General features: G+C 40.2%; 1 protein-coding gene across 1 annotated transcript in view; it reads right to left on the bottom strand.

The window, feature by feature from the left end:
* The window catches only part of SOBP (sine oculis binding protein homolog), a 112971-nt gene that overhangs the window by 66600 nt on the left and 27865 nt on the right, over positions 1–18506 (bottom strand). The gene's annotated exons all lie outside the window — the stretch shown is intronic.

Below are 18506 nucleotides of genomic sequence, written 5' to 3' on the forward strand. Positions count from 1 at the left end.
GATATGCAGCTGTTTGTTGGTGGGAGAGGCTCCTCCCTGTGAAACTGTCCAAGCTGCAAATTCACTGCAGATCTTCAGCTGTCAGCTGGCCAGTTCACAATTACCTTAAACACTTTGACCCCTACTGTGTCCCGAGTATCCATCAGGCAGTGACTGCTGTCTCAGACCAGTTCCAAAAGACTCCCCCTTTGACAGTTACTACATCAGATACGCTCAGCTTTGTTTTCCATTATGGCAGTGGCTTTCTCAGGCCAGATAGGGTTGTGCTTTGCTGTCTGTCTTATGAAATCAACCTATAACTCAAAAATTATGCTGTGTCCTTTCAAAGATTTTCACTCCTGGTAATAAAAAATCTGTGTGTCAGGCTTTCTTGACCATTATTACCCTGATGATTCTTACTGAGGTGGGAAGGCATCTGGTCATTCTCCAGGCACACTGACAGGGACAAAATCCATCTGGGTCAACACAGGAAGCACATAGAGCACGCAGAATTTCTTTGTTAAACAAGAAGGTGCTGTTTTTCTAAATAACCACTTTCTTAACTACAATCTCATTTTAAGCAGAGGTCACTGGCCTCTATTCTTCAAGGAATAAGAGTAATGTGATAAAATCAGCACCAGGAAGGACAGAGGATTAGAAACTGGGGTCAGGGAACAAGGACTTAGGAAGTTGAGAAGGTGTCCCTAAATCTCAGAATATGCTCACTTTCCCCAAACAAAAATCTACTATTTGGGTGTTGAAATTTGAGATTCGCAATAGGAACACGAGCTCCGTCAAACCAGCCGGGTTTTCTGCAACTCTGACAAGGAATTTGGTGCAACAGCTCATGAAAACAGGTGGTGAGTGTCCAGTTCAAACTGGGAAGTAGTGTACTACTGTAAAATTCCCATCTTCCCACCCCTTGAATTAAGATTTTCTATGTCAAAAAAAAAATTAAAAAAAAAAAAAAAATAAAAAAAGAAGGTAGGCTCAGCGAAGAGACTGAACTATGCATCTTTAAGATTTTACAGTGCTGGTAATATAAAAGAACTGAAATATTTGCCATTGTCTTATCAAAATATCAGGCCTGCCTGCAACTTACAGGAATATTTTATGAATGGTAAGCCAGAATGACTTGATTTTTCTTTCTTTCTTGGATCACATTCACAGCAATGCAAGAGCAAAGAATAAGCCCTTCTCTCTTTTGCAGAATTTATTTGCTTAATTAAAAGCCAAAACCCTCTTTCTCTTGCCAGCTGAAATAGCTGCCTTTGTATCCTTAAGTGAAATCATTAAGAAACATGTCAGACAGAGAGAGATGTGATTTTCCCAGGTATTCCTAAAGCCATCGAGTACTACAAGACAGAGCTATGAAATTATACTGCACCACTCCAAGCATTTCTTCCTCTTCCCAAACAGAGCATCATTGTTCTTATTTAAAGAAATAATCCTCACAAAGCTGAAATAATTATTCAGCCCAAACAGCCCATAGCAAGTGAAACAGTCTTTAGACAGCTGTCATGGCTCAGTCTTCCAGAAGCTTTGATTTTAATGAAACTCATTAAGGAAAGAAATTAACAGAAATTAACAGGAAAATATCATAATTTGTCTTGTTTCAGAAAGCTTGAATGGAGACAAAAGGCTCTTAACATGACACGTAATGTGACCAGTCAAAACTCTGTGTCGCTGAATATCGCAGTCTGAGTAAGTCCAAAGCTGCTTATGCTGCAGCTCCACAGCTTGGTGCAGTGAAATGAAAACAGTAAATGAGAATACCCTGTTTTTGGGCACTAAGGAGACTGTCTCCTAAGCATCTGTGCACTGTGTGCCTGTACAAGCATGCAGGAATGTTCAATGAAGATGCTACCTGTAAATATCTTAGGATAATGAAAGATGAAGGGTAAAAACTCTCTTGAGAAGGAAACAATTTTATTGATAGTTCATGACAACTGTTTCTTTTTGCAATACTCTTCAAAGGAGGGAAAAAAAAAAAAACACTTATCTTTTCAGATACATATTAGGTGTCTAAGTAATCTCTGATTTCCCATTCAGAAGCACAAAAAGGAACATTCCATCATGGTTTTTAATCTGAGTGGAATTGACAGAGGAGCATGCAGTGTTGTAAGCAGCTCAGAAAGGCAGCAATAACAACATTGACACATCCTGGTTTAGTGTCCTCAGCCTCTCCTCTGGCTCTTGCTGGCACGCTCTGCTTTAACTCAGCCTGCTTATGCTGCTGCCTCATCCCAGGAGAGAGCCACACACACCCTCTGCAACATGGGACTGGCATCTGCTCAGTGGCTGGGCTAAAGTCCTGCCTTTCTGCAACCAACTGAGTTTCAACTTTGACTTTCAAAGGGGCCAAGATTTAGACTGGAGAAGTTGTGAAAGGGACAGCCATGGTGCTTGGCACCAGAGGGAAGCAAAAGGGACAGCTGGAGAGCAAAAGGGGCATGACAATCTACAGACCACATTCATAAAATAAACTTTTCCCATGAGTGACTATTTATTCCTCACAGGGACCAGTTGTTTTTCTACAGAAAACAATAACACCACTAAGAATCTGTTGAAAGCACACATATAAAAGCACTACCTATTTGGCATTTGGCCCTTGCCACCTGCAGTGGCTGTCAGCTCCTGAGGCAGAGCCACGTTGTGCTGCCATCGTATTAGGAATCTACTGGCAATATCAGGGCAATAACAGGTACACAGCTACTATAGCTTCCTAGCACAAGGAATTTGTATAAATACAGGTTAAAAAACAAGGTAGTGCTTCCAGGCAGGGGGGAAAAGCCTTAGTTATATGGGATTTAGAAACAGTTTTCCTGTGATTTCCTGTGGAATTCACAGTAGGTGTCTGTGGCATGTAAGAAGTGCTGGGGTCCATAAGGGCAGGTACAGAGAGCAGGTATGACAGACAGGGAAAGTCCAAGGAGTAATCAGAGACTGTTGGCAGGAGGGAGACAAGGATGGGTACAGGAAATAAAGACAAATGGAAATGCTTCTGAGAGAAGCAAAAAGTGTTGGGCCTTAAGACAAAGCAATTCTTGAGAAACAGACCACAGCAGAATGACTCCTCCTCCAGTTCAAATAAAGCTTGAATGATAATACAAACCCTAGAGGATATGGAAACTGGATCCTATCCAAATGGCCTCAGAACAAGCTGAATATGTCTAAACTGGAATCACCTGGACCTTCCTTTATCCCAGATGACTAGGAATCTGTTCCCAGCTTTTAGTTAGATAGTTCTCACCTGACATTTGTCCAAAATTGTATGCTGTTTCTAATCAAGAATACCAGCAACGTCCTTCATACTAACATGCTTAAAGCCATGGTCCACTTGTGAATACAGCTGCTCCAAAAAAAACCCAAACTTACTCTATTGAAATCACTCGAGACAAACTGATTAGAATGACCAGAATTCAACCCCACAATTCTATACACAATCTGGGAAAGTTTGTGAACTTTTCATTCTTCTTTTAAACTTTCTGAATGTCAAGGAGTTGAGGAAATTTATTGAAACATACCAAAAGAGAAGTACCTCCTTACAGTCTCTCAGACTACTTTTTATATGCTTTTATCTAGTAACACTATGATCGTAGACTACGACTAAATTAAACAAACCCTCTTGCATTGTAGGGAAATGCCTGGATGACCTCCAGGAGGTTATTTCTGCCCTAACTAGTTCAATGTCAGAGCCATTTTAGGAATACAAATGAGTGGAGAGATTAGGAATAGATGAATTCTGGAATACTGGACTGCTGTGGGTTCACCAGCTCTTTCTGAGCTAGCAGCCGTGATTTCTTTCAAAAAGGAATCTCCCAAAATTAACCTCCTGTCACCTAGATTACCTTCTTCCTGACTGAGAGAACACTGAATTTCTCTTCCATTGGCACTCCTTCTCATGCAATCCATTAGACTATTTACTTAGGCTCTGAAGACTACCTTATGTGTCCTCTACCACACAAAAAAATCCATACATAAATTATTCAGGAGTACATGCTTTATCCATTCCTCCTGTTTAAAAACATGTAAGCCAAATGCTTATCACTTACTGCCACTCAGCTCAAGCTTCCTACTCGCTTCAGCCTGCCTTCAAACTAAAGGCTCAAGATGGCCTGACTTTCCCAGATGTGAATGTCTAGCTGTAAACCCCATCACACTTCCTGGAAGATGAGGTGTTTACAACATCTAGGAAAATCAAATTGTTATGATACAGCTCTTTATTCTTTGTTTTGCTTATTGTGGTAAGCAGAAAATATTTTACCAAAATTCTTTTGCTATCTTGATTTGCTCTCATTTATTTTCACATGCAGTTCACTGTGTGTTTGGACCATTCACTCACAAGAGTTATTCCAAAATTGCTTGCACTTTATCAAGTTTCCTTTTATATCCTCCCTTTTTCTTATTTCAAGGAGGCCAAATATAATTTTTCTCACCTTTTTACAAAGGAAGCCTGGAATCCTGCTGATCCTGCCCAATACCTCCACAATCAAAACAATATGACCTTTAGTCTCCAGTACTTCTGTTTTTCTGCAATCCCTACCTCTGTCTGCTCCTGGAGGGACCATTCCAGCAGCAGTGGCTGTACCTCAGAAAGGTCCCTATGAACTGCTCCGTCTCCTGGTTCAGGAAGAAGTCAACACATCCCTCCCAAATGCAGCTATGGCACAGAGATATGTACTGACCCACTTCAGTCCCTGCTCTCTCATTTATGAACCCCACTCCAAGGACAACTGGGAGAGGGACCCATACTTCCATCACTACTCACTCCTCTGTAATACTCAGAGGAGTAAGGAGGCCTGTCTGTTCCCTGAGAAAAGCTAGAAACCATACCATGAAAATTGTATCAAGAACACAGAGCTCCTGCACATCAAAGAAAACCCCTTCCCTTCCTATTTATATTGGAGACTTCAAAACAGCCACCTCAGCCTTTGCTGTCACTTTAGCTGTTGCAGGAGAGCCTGTTTTCTGCTCTCAGACATGTGTATTTTATGTAGCATGACAAGAAAACACAGTCAAAACTTTTCTTCACTCTAGTCTGAAAAAAACCCACTTTTCTTCTGTATTATAAAGGAATAAAAGCTTTGAGAACTTCGCAGGCAGATTTGTTGAAAAAGCACTTTAAATACAGAGCAGAAAGCTTTCTTATTATGATTCTTTTAATGAGTTTATTTATGGGACATTTTTTTAATTCTGGAAACAAGACCACATGGCTGCTGCACCTACAATCTTTCAACCAGATTTGCCTCTAGCTAACCTCAGTTTTATGGAAACCTAATTAAACCAATTTCTGAGGGACTACTACAGTGTAAAATGGTGATCCCGTGAAGAATTTCTTTCCCAGTGTTCCTATTGTCACTTACTGCAAAAATGGCAAGATCAAACACAGTGACTTTTCCACAGGTATTGTGCACACTGCAGCAGCCCATGATGCATGATTTAAATGATGACAAGTAAAACACAAGAAAAATGGAAACACTCAGAGCACTGGTGTCACTTATGCCTGGTAATTTGTGTGTGTGCATGCATGTGTCCTGGATTCAGGGGAGATTGGCCAGCTAGGGAAAATGTCTATAAAGCCACAGACCCACATTATACCTGGCACAAGGCTTGTTTCACCTCAGGAAGTGTGCTATGACTTAGTGGAGGCTCACTTTTGCCACTGACATTACTCTGGTAGACAGAGACCTCATCTCACAACCAGACCCTATCTCATATTGGAGCATCTGTGCCCAAGCACTGCCAAACGTGTACATCCTTCCTGACAGGCTACTCAGAGCCAGTTAAGCCTGGCAAATGTGTTTGTGCACGGCACTTTAGCAATACAGCACACGCAAAACCTGCTAGTTTTCTTCCATAATATTTGCAAATTCCGTAACAGTTGATTATTTATACATTAACCCACAGACTTCATTTCTTCCATCTTATACCCACCCATTGTAGATGTACAATTGTAGATGTAGTGTTGTTGCCACTTGCTCTGTTAGGCACGAATTAATGCATCAGAGCCGTGTAATTTATGCATGCTATTTTGTCAAGTCTGTTTGTACGGAATCTGCTTTGGAGAGGCAAGCTGCTCTCTACTCTGGGGCCAGAAATAGTATTAATTTTTCTTTTCTTTTGGTGCTATGGATCAAGGTAACTTCAGAGCAGCCACCAGCAAATCTCTGATGAGATGGAAATTGCAATGTTCTATGTTTTACGCCGCTTCAGGTAGAGATGATTTGTGTGCATGCAGAAGTATGACACTGACACAATAGAAGAAAACCCTAGTTGACATGGGTATTCGGGGGATGCCATTATCAGGGCAGCCAAACGACCAAGGACAAAGCACTGATTTACTAAGTTAGAAAATGACTGTGCACTTCTAGGTTTCAAAAACGAGGGAGGAAACCAAACTGCCTGCCTTTCCCAGGAAGCAGTATTACAAGGCAGACAGCTTGTTCCACTTAAATGCGTCCCACTGCAGTAACAGTATTACTTGTGAAATGAAGACACAACATACAGTCTTTTCTTAGTGCTTTACAATTCTCAGGTCAAGTGCTAATACATATTACAGAGCTCTCCCTGGCAAGTATTGTTAGAGCTGTCATTAAAGACCTCCAAAAGTCTTAGCTGTGCAATTCAAAATGTTTCCAAATCCTCTTATCCCAAACATAACAAATCTTGCTGTTGTTAAATCTGATGTTTTGTAAATTCGATACTACTTGGCTTATTGAGGGGGCTGGAGAATTTTTTTTGTGTAATAACACAGATCTCCAGAAAACGAATAAAGCGTCTCTGCAGCAGGGGAATAAGACGGATCTCTAGGAGGGGATTTATGTAGACCCATGGAAAAGGAAAAATCAAAGACCACCTACAGTACAGTATGAAGATGATTCTAGGATTAAAAGGCACAATAATGCTACCCAATTACATCTCTGCCTGGGTCATGTGCTATGCATAGCAGAAAGAAGCAAGATGGCAGATACCCTGGGTTATTTTAATTAATTTAATCATGTGACTAATTGGTCTCTGCTGGGTTTCTGTGGTAACTGCTTCCTAAGTGCTGATGGGCAATTGTGTTAAATGTAGCTTGGAAACTGCACGTAGGGTGCAGTGCCTTCTAGGGAGCAAAGGGAATTGTACAGCTGTGTGGAGAAGGTGCTCCTGCTGGGGCACTGATTATCTCCGTGCAGAATGTCTACAGCTGTACTGTCCTCTTTGCTCGTCTGCTTCCCGAAGGAACATGCAGAAAACATGCTAGACATTTTCCCTCCTGGGCGTGAAAGTAGATTTCCTGTAGGAATATGGGAGGGCACATGTATGCGGCAGAGCACGCGCGATTTGGAAACAAAGGGAGAGCAGCCAGAGCGCCGCGCGTGCAAAACTGAAATGACTCCTGCATGCACAGTGTGAGGCCCTGCAAACCAGAATGTCTTCTTAGTGCTGACTGTGTTCGAGGGTAAATCCATTACCAAGCCCTGACACAAACAACATGTGAAACTGGGTGGGTTTTTTTTTTTTTTTTTCCCAACTGCTCCTTCTTCTCTTGTATTATTCATGAAATCCCTAAATCCACACGGGTCATAATTAGCATGGAGTACTGCAAAATGGCACAGAGCTGCCTTCAAAACTGGCAAACATGAAAATGACTTGTAAAAGTCATTCTTTGCTTCACGGGTTGAATTTCAGATCACCACGAACGAGAAGTTGTCATCCTGTTGGATCCAAACTTACGCCCATGTCTCCTCACATGATTAACGTAACAGCAAGAATGGAAAGATGATTAATAATAGCAACCTACATTCCAGCAATCACAATTGCACATAAATGACTGTTTAATGGGGTGGTAAGTTAAACCCCATTAAGGGCACAGAGAAAAAACAACTGAGAATCTCCTCTCCTCGGTACCTTTCAATGGAAAAAAAGCAACCTAAGAAAATATCCTTAAGACAATATAAGACATGCTGCAAATAGAGAACACAATAGGGAACAGAAAATGCCATACCTTATCCTAACCTCACCAATGAAAATGCAGAAAGAGAATAGGAAATGTAGGAAGACATAGCCAGAGAGAGGTTGAAAGTTTGGTAGCTGTATTGTGAAGGCTAGAAAGGTTCCATTTAATAAAGCAAGGGAAAGGATAAGGCAGAATGGTAAAGGAAGAAAAATGTGCATTACCTCCCTGCCCTGGGCTACTGGAGAATAAAGAGCTATCCAGCCTAACTGCAGCAGACCTGAGCTTTATTTTATTTCGTATAAATTAGGTTAAATTTAAAATACTTATACAGCTTTATCAGCAAAAAGTTATAGTTGTAGAGCATAAATATCAAGTTCCTCATTTTTCCTGTTGTAATGCCACCACTGGCTTGAAGTTTGTGATTCAGTTCTCATCTTACTGACATTAGTGGAAATATTGCCCCTGACATTCACAAGACCAAAATACTTCCTTTGTTTTTAAACTGGTGGTCAGCAAGCTATAGCATATTCTGCTCTGCAATTGGTATTGAGTTATTCACACTTAAATTCAAGGCTGAAGAAATTAAAAGCTCAAAATAACCACATTTGCTGTAAGCTGTCTTTAACAAATCAGTTCTAGGAAACAACTTACAAACTAGGTGAAATGCTGTAATATCTCTACTGTGTTCTTTGGAAAAGTCAGGCATAGTGAAGCTGCCACACATTACATTTTATGCTGAAATGTCCAGATATAATGAATTAGAGCTCTACATGACCCCTCTTTAAAAACAGCCTTTATTGTGTGAGATTGAACACAACCTCACATACTGCTTTAGTCTTTTTATAAGAAGTCTTTTACACTTTCCATATTTTCACCAACAGCAAATACTAGAAAATATTGACATTTTCAAAATACTCCAAGAGAGCAGTGTGGTGACCCTGACAACTGCATTATGAAGGCTGAAAATTTTTAAGAGAGACTTGAGAATAACTGAAAGTGAGACAAAACATTTTCATTTGAGTGATATTAACAAAAAACTCCCTAGTAAGACTATACCAAACCTACTGCTCCTGCAGACCCAGTAAGAACTAAATGGAGCTATTACAATTCCTACATTGGGCCAAAATTGCTGCTGATCCAAGCAGCCCCATTTATTTTAATAAAGCTATGCCTGTTTACACCAGCTATGTATTTGCCCAACCAAATGGGACACATCAATTTGGATCTGGATTATGTCACAGAGCCCTTCATGCTTGCTATGCCAGCAGTGCAACAACTCTGATTAGGAAGATGGGTCTCGCCATAGTGATCAGCCCATTTGTTCATCTCATCTGGCAAATTGCAGCTGACAACAGCCAATACCTGAAGGAAGGAATGAAAAATATCCTATAACCTACACAGTTATAGGATGCATCTGGGGCTGACACAGCAGGCAACATCTCTCATGAATGATATTGGTTCCTATTGCTCTTTCACTTGGTTTAGCTATACACTTTGCTAATAGTGATCAGTTTTATCAAACCTCTGCAACTACACCATTTAATTTTAGTACCAGTTCAACTGCTACTCCAAACAGAATACTCGTGTTTATTTCAGTGGCTTGTCACTCAGGCCTTTAACTAATTGTAACAGTTGAGTCTAAAAATGGGGCGTGTACTTTTGGGAAGTAATAGCTCCTGCTGAATCTGAGCATGCTATCCTTTCATTTCTGCAGGAGACAGAAAATACACAGAGGACGGTGTATGTATCTCCCTGTCAGTGCCAGCCACTGTGCTTACTAGTGTTTGCTTTTCCCAGCTTAGTCAGTCCCCAGCAAACTCATTTCAGGCCCCAGTTACAAGTGTTAACACCTCAAAGTATTATACATCAAAACTGCAAAAGATGAACCTCTGGTCCAGCCCTCTCTTCCTTCTCTACAGGCTTAACACTTTCATATTCCCTAAAGCATCTTTGACTCTTCTGATCACTGAACTCCGCATATCCAAACTCTCTCTAAATCTTGCCACTCCTTCCTCTATCCACATTACAGCAATCACCCAACTATCCTCCCCAACACTCCACCACCCCAGACCCTTGCCCATTTAACTACCATTATATCCGCATCATCCAACTTACTGCCTTTCTCCTATTCTCCTATCCTCAGCTTCAGGCTGTTCTCTAGCTTCACTCATTCCCCTAAGACATTTTTTTCATGTTGTTTTTTTTTGCCCCCCTAGACATAACATCTCATGTTTGGAAAAGTACAAGTTGGATTTTTTCATTATTTCGAATTCCTCCAGAGAATTATTTCCTGTCCTGTCTGGTATCTGCAACTCCTCCTAGCTCTGTATCAGCTGCAGAGTTTGTGAACTTGTTCTCTGTTCTCTCCTGGAGATCATTAATGAAATATGAAACAAGACCAACCTCACAAAAGTCCCCCTGGCACTTCTCTATCCACAACCTGATATGCTGCTCTTTATCACCACCCTTTACTTTATTCCTTGAGCCTGTTTTCAGGCCACTTGACTGTGCTCATATCCAAAGTAATTTGAATTAATCTGAGGGTAAGATTTCATGAGATGCCATTTCAAGTGCTTTACTAAATTTCAAATCCATTAGAACTTCTAATTTGCCTCCCTCAGCTGATTTCTGTGCGTGTGTACACACTAGCCATGTTTGCTGAGCTAAACCTCTGTACTTGTCTGCTACTCCTTGTCCATGTGGTATAACTGCAGAAAACAGGAATGTGGTTGAGTGGGTTTTTGCATTGAGTATCTGCCTTTTGTTGGAAAATCCAATTTTTTTCCTAAAAAACAATTTGTTTTTCTCAAGAAAATGGAATTGAAATTTTGTGTAGCACATATAAAAACACTCCTCAGCATTATAAAGTAATTCTTCTTTTGGCAGGAAACTTGAGTCCTTTTCAATGCAAGCAGTTTCTTATTTAAATGTCCAGCTTCCTGTGAAAACGTGGACTGAGGTATGCTGCATTCACTGCTTCCATGGAGGGCATGGACCTATCCATAGACATCAAATAACACATCAAAACCAACTAATCTTATCCAGCAAACACGATCCCGAGTCCAAACAACTACCTAAAGATCTCTGTCTAAAAGCTGTTATGTGTAAAAATTATATCCCAGCTGTTCTTTACAGTGTTACTGCCTGCCAGGTCATGCCTAGCTGAAGTTACTTTATTCTGCTGTTAAGCAAAATAAATAAAAATTATTTAGGAACTCTCATTTCCTGTGCTCAAGAATAAAGTAACCTTATGTCTCCTTTTCTTTTTTTGTTTTTGTTTTGGTTTTTTTTTAAGCACCATACAAAAGACTTCCAAATTTTCAGGAACAGTTGCTGGTTTTAATGATATATTGCAGATCCTTGTCAATATCTCTGCTGCTTCACACTTTTATTTCCTTAGGAACACTCAGCTGAGCACCATCTGCTCCTGGTGATTTACTGCTCTCGAGTTGCTGAAGTTGCTCCATAACTTCATCCTAAGAGACTTCAATTTCTGTTAAAAGGCCACATTCTGATTTCTTGTGCATAGTGTCCTTGGGACAGGAATTTCCTCATCATCCTCTGTGGTGAAGATGGACACAGGAAATTTAATTTAGTTTCTCTGCTGTTCCACTTTTTCAGAAGTGGTCAGAGCCATGGCTGGATGGCTTACAGGCACAGAGGATTTACAGGTGCCTTTTTGTTTTCTACAGAGCCACTTTTTCTATACTTCCTATACTGCCTGGTACCTGCACCTTTCAGAAAATTTCCGCACTCCACCTCAGGAACCTTTAGCTATAACTGATTGACCATGTTTTCGAATATTTTGAAGGAAGTGTTTTGTCTTAAAAAGGCAAAACATTTGGTATTTTTGCTACATGCATGCCTAGGACCCTGGTGGTATTTCCATCATTTAACAATCACACTGTCAATTTGGAAAAAAAATGGTTTTTTCCTCTCTTGCTGTGTGAAAAACCACAGAAACAATAGGAAAACAGACCAGATGCAAAATAATTGAATTGCATGTACACAATGTACAGGGCAAATATGCAGAGGGCCTGATCTAAAGCTAATTGCAAGCAGTGGGATGTCACCCACTGATGCCAATGGAATATGGATCAGGCCCAAAGAAAGTACACAAAAAAGGAGAGGGAGTTTTTTGTCTCATCTTTCAGTTACAGTAATCATAGGTGTTGTTTGTAACAGTAGTAGGTAGCAAATTTTCCAGTAAAAGTGTGATTTTTAAGTTGACAGTGTCCCTTTAAGCTTATGCACTTCACTTAACTATGCCAGATTTACTCTCCCCTTTCTACTTTTCCTTGCTCAGAGGTATACATACCATCTGTGCATCTAATATGGTGTTCTTAAATAGCCTCCAGAGAGATTCAATGCTTCTTTTTTCCCTTTTAAACTTTCTCTTGTTTAACCCTTTTCCTCAGTATTTTAGAACCTCCTCTTTCAGAGCTCCTGGTTCTTCTTCCTCAGGATGAAGTTATCACATTCACACACTGAAGTCAGTAGTGCAACTACTTGTTCTTTTAATGCTTGTACATTAGTTACAACTCATAGGGACTTGCCTTATCAAGGCAGTGATATTGATAAATTGCTTCTGCAAAAGGAGGCATGGGACTGGACCATTCAGCAATAGCCAAAGTCAACCACTATTTTAATACTACACAATGAAATAATTCAAACCTTTCTCCCCATAAATATTTAAATGTTGGTGCACTGCTTTAATCTCTAGATTAATCTTTTAGGACTTATATTTCTAGTTCTAGGAGCTCTCTTCCACCTCATTTTTAGTAGCACTGTGCACCACAACTCTGAAAGCCTGGGGCTAAATTAAAAATAATAGGAATTATTGAGACTGAGTTGTTGTTTGATTTCTAACTCAACAGGTTTCCCTTTTTATTTGAGACTCTGAATTCCAAGGGAACGATGGGCCACAGGCACACAGGACACTGCAGTGCTGCATCCATCCATGTGGTAAGAGGGAAATCACTGCACTCGGCCAGTCTAATGGAGATGCTGAGTCCTCGGTGGTTTCCCATGCTCCCCAGGAAAGCTGCACCAGGCTACCATGCCCCACTAACAGCCCTGCACTCACAAAGCCCAGAGAAGGGCTGGAGAGGTGCTCTGCTCTGCTTCTGAAGTAAATGGGCAGCAACAGAGCCACGTCTCCCCCTCGTCCTGTGCATGCCAGCCAAGGAATGGCTCCTGCCTGAGCATCTCCACCAGCCCCTCTGCGTGACAGAGACAGGGTCTGGCCTCCTGCTTCTTAGGCTGGAGAGTAAATAAACCAAAAACCTCTGAAGACACATTCTCCCCACCTCCGAACCCATCAAATGTCTGTTTCTAAGTATTACTAAACAGATGAGTACATTTATTTTAGATACAAAATTGCATCAAGTTTGACAACTCACAACATATGTTTACTTTCAACTTAAATTCAAATAGGTGAGCTGTAAATGCTTGGGGTTTTGACAAAGCACAGCCAGTCACTGAATTTATCTGGTCATCAAATGATCAAATATTACTGGAGAAATTATTTTCTACTGGAAAGACATTTTAGATTTTCAGACTTTTGCTCTATAAAACCCACCTCATTCTTCCATCAAGTTTAACGCCTGCACAGTGAGCACAACTTGATTTATGGCAAGAAACTGACTTCAACTAACAATCCCCAGTAGTACATTTTCCTGTTCATCCAGCAGATTATAAGTTATATCCATTTGGCCTCTCCTAGCCTCATTTAAACTCACAAGGCCAGACTCAAGGTTAATGGGTGTAAGGGTTTCTTCAGTCTTCCCATAAACCAGCAGACATTTCCAAACAAAGCTAAAAGGGATGAAACTTTCCCGGCTAGAAGGGGCCAAAAAGATAGACAACATGATTTACTCCCTTGGTCTGACTCAGTTTCATCCTTGAATTTATTGCAAGATTTCTATGGCTGATGGAGAGGAAAGTCGCCACACTGGGAGTGTAATAGAGTGATTAAATACAGACTGTCAGCTGACAAGAAATGTCACAACACCACCAAATTGCTGCCTCACCTGCACAAATTACTTTGCCACTTGCGAAATGTGACAGCAATGTCATCCGAGACACTTTAGGACTAGAAATTACCTTCCACCATCAGCTGGGCACCTCAGGTTTTTTACATTAGACTTCCCACTATGCTATCCTGCCTGGGTGGAATTTTGCCTCATTTAACTATGCCGTTAATTCCAATTTCTGTATTCCACACACCCTTTCAGAAGTGTGTACGAATGGTGTTGCTCACAACATTGTTCCTAATCCAAACACATTTTTGAAAACCATATTTGCTTAATTTTGGTTTCCAAATAAAAATATATAGAGTGAAAAAATACTCAACCTCCTTTTCAATATTTCCCTAAGTTAATGAGCTGACTGATAAATGAACAGATGCCATTAAGGCAATCATTTATTCAAATGTCATGATATTTTTGAACAAACATTTAATATGCATTTCTTTATTTGCCCAGCTCCTATTAGTATTAATGATTGATGTGTTCATTAGGAAAAGGAAGAGTGGCACCAAATATAGTCTGTGCAAATTAGATTCACTTTGGAGATCTACCCTAAGCTTTTGTCAGAACAAGGACTGTTCTTGATGCTCATTCTGTGTTGAGCATGTAAAAACGAAGCTGAAAGGCGCCTAATTTCATACAAAGACAAGGTTAATCTGAGGCAACCGGAGCTGAGACCTGAAACAGAGGAGAGCAATGTTTTTTTGAGCAATTGGCTAGCTCACATAGGCTGGAACCAAAGGGGTTCAGAGGTAAAGTAAGCACCGGTGTGTATTATATCTGCTCATTTTCTGAACACATCGTTGTTATTCATTTAAACTCTTTAATCAAAAATCCCTTGGTGATATAAAAATGTCATGGATGCAGACCATGAAGTCTACCTTGCCAAACTTTTTAAAGGAGCAAAATGTCTGTTATCTTCTAGTGTCCTCCTCTCCCCTTCAAAAATTCACCCTAAGTGATTTAAAGCCTCAGTAAAGCTTTTTAGTAACCTCCAGAAAAATGGCTACTGGTCATATTTCTCCCGCAGTCATTCTGCAGGTAGAAACTTCTTTCACTTCTCCAATACCAAGGTGACAGAACATCTATTTAAATCCAAATCACTGCTCTAAACGGCATTCACCCAGTGTGCAAGAAACTTAAAAGCATTTCCAGTCAAGTCCTAACACAATTAGTGGTTTTTGTTGTACCATCTGTATGTAAACAAAACTTGCTTCTGGGAAAAAGGAAAAGCGCAATCGTTAAAGCTGTCCAAAACTGATGTGAGGACACCATGCATAAACTGGTAGCTTTGTTTGAATCAAACGCCTGCCCCACAAGAGGCAGCTGTAATTAGCATATTCATCTTGATATAACCAAAGCAGCCAGAATGCAACATGACTGATGTTATGTGACACGGTGGTTAAAATTAAAAGTGAACACGCCTTTTAATTGGATTGGATACCTGCTAGTAATTCAGACAATGGGAATTTGATTCAAATTTATAGTATTAAACGGCAGCAGATGGACATTAAAATGTCCATTGAGTTTGCAAACTGACAAGCATGCTGGGTCTGCCAGATCCCTTCATTAAGTCACTGGTGGCATAAGTCAGGTGCTGCTGCCCATTTCATTGTTAGCAATGGTAATACATTTTGCTTTGTTGTGGGTTAGCAGTGAGATATTCTGACTGATGGCCTCAGTAGGTTAATCTGGAATTTCATTTGCCTCTTCTAATCACAAAAAAAATCCTAGCTCTGGTTTAAGGAAGCAGTTCTATGAGATCTCTGGGTTTAGCATCCTGTAAATAACAAGGCCAACTGATGACAACAAGACAATGATGCCAATCTTCTTTCTGACCAATGCCACAGCTCAGGATTTTCTTAATATTTCAGTCTCTGTTCCAGATTCTTGGTCACTATCTGCAGGCTTCAACCCTCCACAAACTTTAAAAACATCTTCTGAATGAGGTTATTTTCCTTATCCCTCCTTCTCCCGCCAGTTCCTCAAAGAAGTTTGCAATTGTGCCCTACGCTTGAGCTGTTTCCCCTGCAGACTCAGCGTCTCATCTACATTCACTCATCAGCGCTCATTTATATCTCAACAAAGCAATCACAGCTATGGAGATGTTTGTTGTCTTTTTCCCCTCTACCTTCAAGCATTTGCAAGAAACCTTTTCAATTGGCTGCTGTGGCAAATAGGCGCGCGCACACACGCAGATGTGCACACACAAATACACGCACGCACGTTCTACGCAAACCCACAGCAGCAGAAGCAACTTTGTGAACCATTTATTGAATCCGGCTTTTCTCTACAGCTCCACGGAACCAAATATGGGCAACTGCATGCAAAGATGGTGGGACACCTGCTCTGCACTGACCTTTCTGAACACCTGACTAATGCAAGTTAAATCTCTAGGAGAAATAGATTTTCTATTCAGAGCCCCATGTGTTTCAACTATGGAAAGGGAATCTAAAGGAACAGTTAAGCTTTCTTTTTTTTTTTTTTTGGTCAGGGCATTATTTGCATCAAGTTGCTCTAAGCAATTTTCCGAATCTCAATGAATAATGATCACTTTACAAATTAAATTTTGCAGAGTCATAAGAAAGAGATGAAAGTAGATTTTTTTTTTTTGCCATTACTCATTGACTTAACAGTGAGATTGTTAAATATCTCTCATGCACTGTTAGGCTGCACAATTAGGCTTGAAATCAAGAGAACTTTCTCTGACAATCCTCAGTAATAATTCTGGGGAATGATAGCTGCTGTTTACTCCCAGTTTATAGTATGTGTTTGTATCTAAATGTCCATATCATCGCTTCGTGATAGATATTAATTAACCAAAAAATTATGCAGCAAGAGCACTAAAGCTATATGATACTGCATGCTCTTTATCATCATTAAATATAGCTTGAAAATGTGAGGAGTTGTCTAATGCAACAGAACTCAGAACTAAATAAATGTGTATGACTTCTTTCAGCTCCATTTGATAGTTCACATTCATTTTTGCCACACAGATGAGATAAAGGACCCTAAACCACACTCCTTGTCTGCACTATTAACACACAGTGTTGCCCATCACTATACTTTACAGGGAGAAAAGGGTCATCCTTGTTTACATCTTCATGGTGCTAAAGAGTAGCTTACTTTTACTTTTTGATTTATGCCTTTTTGTTTATTAGTATGAATGAAATTGGACTGCTCTGTAAACAAAAATATCTTTCTTCCTAATTGGGATGCAGTGCAAAGCAGGGACAAGGTCAGGTACAAAATACTGCCTGAGAACCTTGCAGTCACTATGTCTCCAAAGTCTTAGTCAAATCAAGTAAATTATTCTTTAATATATCTGTGAACAGAGTTTATAGCCTCTTTGAAGTCAGTTCTAGTTCTATGTTTGGCTATTTGGTCATAATAAATTTGTTTTCTGACCCAGTGAGTCAAACAACTTAATTTCAAAATTAATCTTTTCAAGCTTCAGACTCACTGGATCCAATTATGAGTCCAACCGTTCCCTTTAAATTTCGTATTCTGAAACTTGGTGGTCTAGTGCTTTTTGCCCTTACATGACTCTTTGGTACTTAACTTTGTATTAGTTGGCCTATAAAATTAAATCTAAGAAGGAAGCATCCAAATCTTATATCTTTGGGTACTAACATTAGTCCCAAATGCTAGTTTTTCCGACAATTGTTCCTTTTAATCAGTATTTTTATACACAACAGGTTGTCATTATACAATATTCATTATGTGCATTTGACTGGACAAACAGGAGCAGGAATGCAGATTTGGGTTATTTTTGTTTGGGGGTGGCAGTGATGTTATTTTTAGGTTTCTTTCTAAATTGGATCTCATCTAAATACTTTGGGGTTTGCTTGATGGGGTAAAAGCCTCAATTTTTTGTTCATTTATCACTAATAATTTAGATAAGCTTATTCTGTTGGGGGAGCCTTTATCATTTCAAAACACATATATTTCTATTCTTGCAAGGCATGGCTGCTAGCTCATATAATTTTAAACGGTCGTGACTTTAAAATACCTGGAGCAAAATTTGCATTTCTTATAAGAAAAGCAACTTAAGGTTGCACCAGACTTCTTCCTTACAAACTTCCCATTCCAGGCATGAAGCTCCCTGACAAACCTGGCTATGCATGCATGCAGAGGACACAGAGGCCCAGCTTCCAGAGCACAAATAGACAAGATTCCAGCAGGACAAAAAGCAGGAAAGCCTGATGGGCACCTCTGACTTAACTCCTTGGGTTCAAAGCTCCCAAAGCCAGGAAGGCACCAGCTTATTCCAGTGTGTTGCTACTCTTGCTAAACCTAGTGCAGGAAAGGACTGAGAAGGAGTTAGAAGTTGGGAGCAGCCAGTGCCCAGCTGAACTGGGGCTTTGTGGAGCACTTTCAGGGCACTTCAGTGTGGGCTCATGCCAAGCCTCCCCCAAGTTGGGAATCTGTGGCATGCAGCACTGTAGTGTGCATTTGCCCTGTGTATGGGACAATATCTTTTTATTAGAATGATTACAAAAGTACTCATTCTGAACACAGCAACTGTCATTCAGGGATGGATAATTCACAGC

The sequence above is a fragment of the Vidua chalybeata genome, chromosome 3 (assembly GCF_026979565.1).
Source record: "Vidua chalybeata isolate OUT-0048 chromosome 3, bVidCha1 merged haplotype, whole genome shotgun sequence".
Lineage (NCBI taxonomy): Eukaryota > Metazoa > Chordata > Aves > Passeriformes > Viduidae > Vidua > Vidua chalybeata.